Genomic DNA, 3,930 nt, shown 5'->3' with positions numbered 1-3,930 from the left:
TTTCATGGTGTCGGACGTAACCTCACTTAACCTATTTAAATCGAAAAAATAGTTATTAGAAACCGTATATTTTATTATGATATTGATCCATACTCTCAAGAATTGCAATATTATTAATGACGTTATTGTTTGTATAAGACAACATCCTTTTTTATAAAATAGATTTTCCGAAAGTACACATTATCCATTAAAAAAAGCCTTAATGACCGAAATTCTCAAGAAATGATGCTTTAAACAATTTTATTAAAAAAAGGCCATCAAAAGTAATATTTTCTGCCTCAATCGATACCTTCAATAATATTGCAATTCTTAACAGTTATTATTAGATTTTTTCCCTGAAACCTATCTTTTTTTTGTGCCCATAATACACCTTGATTCGCATTATATTTTTGAGATGCAAAATAAATTTTTTCATTGCTTTTATTTCTTTTACCGAAATGTAAAGACAACATTTTTTGCAGTGCCTAAAGTAAATATATCTCCGGTTTGGAAATTTTTTATAAAATCACCTGATGGTGGACATGCGAAATGCAAAATTTGTAATAGAGGAGTGAAGTCCGGCGGAAAAGGTGGTGGTACGACAAATCTCAGAAATCATCTGTCACGAAATCACGCAGCAAATGACGAAGTGAAAGTGTTTTTGGGTACAAGTAAGACCATCAATGGGCAGACTTCTAACCCTAAACAACCAAAGAATTCGGTAATTCAATATCTTACTACAACAACATGTATCGCTTAGTTATTTTGATGCATAATTTGTTAACTTTTGTTTATTTTCAAAATTAGTCCTCAATGCTGTCACCGAGTACCTCAACTATGTCCATGGACCTATCTGAATCCATTTCTGCCTCACCATCACCAGCACCTAGTTTGACAGACTTGGAAGGCAGATTTCATTTTACTGGAAGACAATCTGTACTTCAGCCAACGATTGACAACAGTTTTGAAAACATAAAGTCTTTTACAGGTAACAACTTTTTTAAGCTTATATTTCAGAGATTTCAAATGAAGCCTCTACGTCGGAAGCCAATTTTAAGATTCAAAAAATTAATTATTTAATTAGACATGTTTCAATTAATATACAAAACTTGAATTTTGAGGATATGGCTTTTAGGATACTAAGAAACTACCAAAAGGAGAAAGATCAATGAAGGCTTCTTTAGCCCTAGAAGCGGAAATATGTTTTTTTTTAAACTAGAAATTCAAAAAGGCTCGAATTAGTTTTCCCTTAATCCGGCAAAAATTTATTACGCATAAAACATTTGAATAAATTAATTCTTCGATACGATAAAAAATGAAAACTTTGAAAGGTTTTTCATTTTTGTATACTCGAAAAATCAATTTGAATGGTAAACATGCGTGTTTTTGAGATTCTGATTTGAAAAAAAAAAATTGTTTTCTGATTCTGAGACCAAAAAAACCATTGTTGGTCCTTCCCCCTCAAACTTTATTGGACCTGTGAACTGAAATTTACAATACTTATCTCTATAGATGGAGGAAAAAAAGCTGGGGAAATCACTAATGCCATTATGTTCTTCATTGTCAAAGACAATTTGCCTTTCCAGACGGTCGACAATGGAGGATTTAGGAATCTGATGAAAACTACTGTTCCACTATATACTGTACCTGGAAGAAAGTCGATCACGAGACAAATAGAGGAGAAATATGAATACCTATCAGCATGTGAAAAACGAAAATTAGAGAAAGTTGAATATTTCTCTGTGACGGCGGATTTGTGGACCGATGTGCACAACACTGTCAGCTACTTGGGTATGACAATTCATTACGAATTTGAAGGAGAATTGCAATCCACCACGATTGGTGTCACGGAAATGACGGAGCAACACACCTCGGAAGTCATAGGTGGGTGGATGAGGACAATTTTAGAGGACTGGCACATCGCTGACGAGAAAATAGTCGTTGTAGTGACTGATAATGCATCAAACATAAAAAAAGCAGTTAGAGATACCTTTGGTTCTTCAAGACATATTGCTTGTTTTGCACATTCGATAAATTTAGTCGCTGAGGACACATTAAATTTCGCAGATGTCACATCGCTATGCTTGAAAATTAAAAGAATAGTCAAATTTTTTAAACAGACAAACACTGCTGCTGATGCGTTGCGAAAGCTTATCGATCTAATTCAATCTTTGAGATGTTGCGTAGATTTATAAGACTCGCCACTGAAGTTGGATCGGTTTTATTGAGCATGCCGGATTCACCTGAAATGTTAACTGCATCCGAGTTGCAATTAGCCAATGAAATTATGACAGTACTGCAGCCACTTCAAAAAGTGACAACTGAACTTTGTGGGGAACGATTTGTCACGGCTAGCAAAGTCATTCCAATGATCAACTGTTTGAAAAGCAAAAATCAGAAACTCAGAGAAACTCTAAAAACGCAAATTGCAATTGCTTTAGTTGATCGCCTACAAAACTCTATCTCAGCGAGATTTGGACAAGTGGAAAACAATTCGGTTATGGCATCTTCGACTCTCCTCGATCCCAGGTTTGAAAAACTAGATTTTAATCAGCCCTTAGCGTGTGCAAATGCGAGGAAACGTATTTCAACATAGGTGCAAGAATTAGATCAGACGAATGCATCCAATTCCGAAGTTTCTGAAACTGACTTGGAAACACCAAACGAAGGCGATGGCCTGTGGTCGGTTCACGATGACCTTCTCAAAGTTAAGACTGTAAATAGGGCAAATGCTTCGCGAGAGAATGACGATATGCTAACGGATTTAAAGCACTATTTGGATCAACCAATGTTGGATTGCAGGGAAAACCCAATCAATTATTGGTTAAGTGTCGAATCAGTTTACCCGACTCTCATTTACCTCAACGTATTTATATCTACGTATTTTTTCATTAATATGTTTAGTTGAATATATAGATACGAGAGAAGGTCAAAAGTAATATATGATTTTTTTAGATCCCGAAGGCGAAAATTACGTCAAATGAACTAATAAATCAAAAATATAAGATTGTACCAAATAATACTTCAAACCTCAGCGATCCTTTTGAATGCGAGGAAGTACAGATTATAGATTTAGAAAATATCCCGATTCTTCTTGCCTCTGAGGAAGAGCTGGCAGAAATAAATGCCAACATTGCTGATGTACAAATACAGGTGATAAAAAGTCACACTTTACATCATTTCTCCTCTTCCTTCATCCAGTATGGACATTCTCTTATTCTTGTACCTATTCTAAGCCGCATTATCCTATTGTATTCACTATCCTTTTTTCAACTTTTAGGTATTCTGATTCCGCCATTTTCTTTCTCCCTCTTACCTTGAACCTTCTGGATTGCCCTTCCTTTGTCTATTCCTAATCTCTTAGACATTCTTGTGCAATTTTGCTTCCCTTTCACATGTTCAGCTTCTCTTCAAAACTTCTATGACGTCTTTACATGCCTAACTACGATTTTCTCTCTTCCTCTTTCCTCTTCTCCATTCTACGAATTCTTTGTCCCACATCCTCATCTCTTCGTTTACCCAAATCATGTTTTCTTTCCATGCCCGTCCTCCCTCATGCTCTTCCCTTCATCTGAAATTTTTACCTTGTTTCTCACGTTACCAGAAACCTCGCCTCCATTCCCTTCATCAATTTGCACACCCTATCTTTCCTCAGCTTCATCGCTTTTCTCCTATTTCCCTCCCTTTTCAGAAGCAGAGTTATTATTCTATCATAATGTAGCTACTGTTGAACCATACATTATGGTAGTCAGTGGTTGAATTGAATATCAACTAATAATTTTCCAGATTGTCAACAATTCTTGTAATGCGGAACCGGGAGGCGAGCTTATTAGAATCGCTTCAGAAGAGTACCCACTTGAAAATGATTTCGATTTAGACAAATATAGATTCAATTATGATGTGGTAAGAGATTTATCGTCTTCAGGAGATCGAAGTCTAAATATTTCGACT

At 35.7% G+C, this 3,930-nt stretch overlaps 1 pseudogene; it reads left to right on the top strand.

Annotated features, from left to right (window-relative positions):
* Positions 1-473: 473 nt before the first annotated feature.
* Positions 474-3,930, top strand: part of LOC117173942 — a 3,885-nt pseudogene continuing 428 nt past the window's right edge.

The sequence above is a fragment of the Belonocnema kinseyi genome, chromosome 5 (assembly GCF_010883055.1).
Source record: "Belonocnema kinseyi isolate 2016_QV_RU_SX_M_011 chromosome 5, B_treatae_v1, whole genome shotgun sequence".
NCBI lineage: Eukaryota > Metazoa > Arthropoda > Insecta > Hymenoptera > Cynipidae > Belonocnema > Belonocnema kinseyi.
The sequence above is the reverse complement of the archived record's forward strand: the minus strand, read 5'-3'. Positions and strand labels throughout refer to the sequence as shown.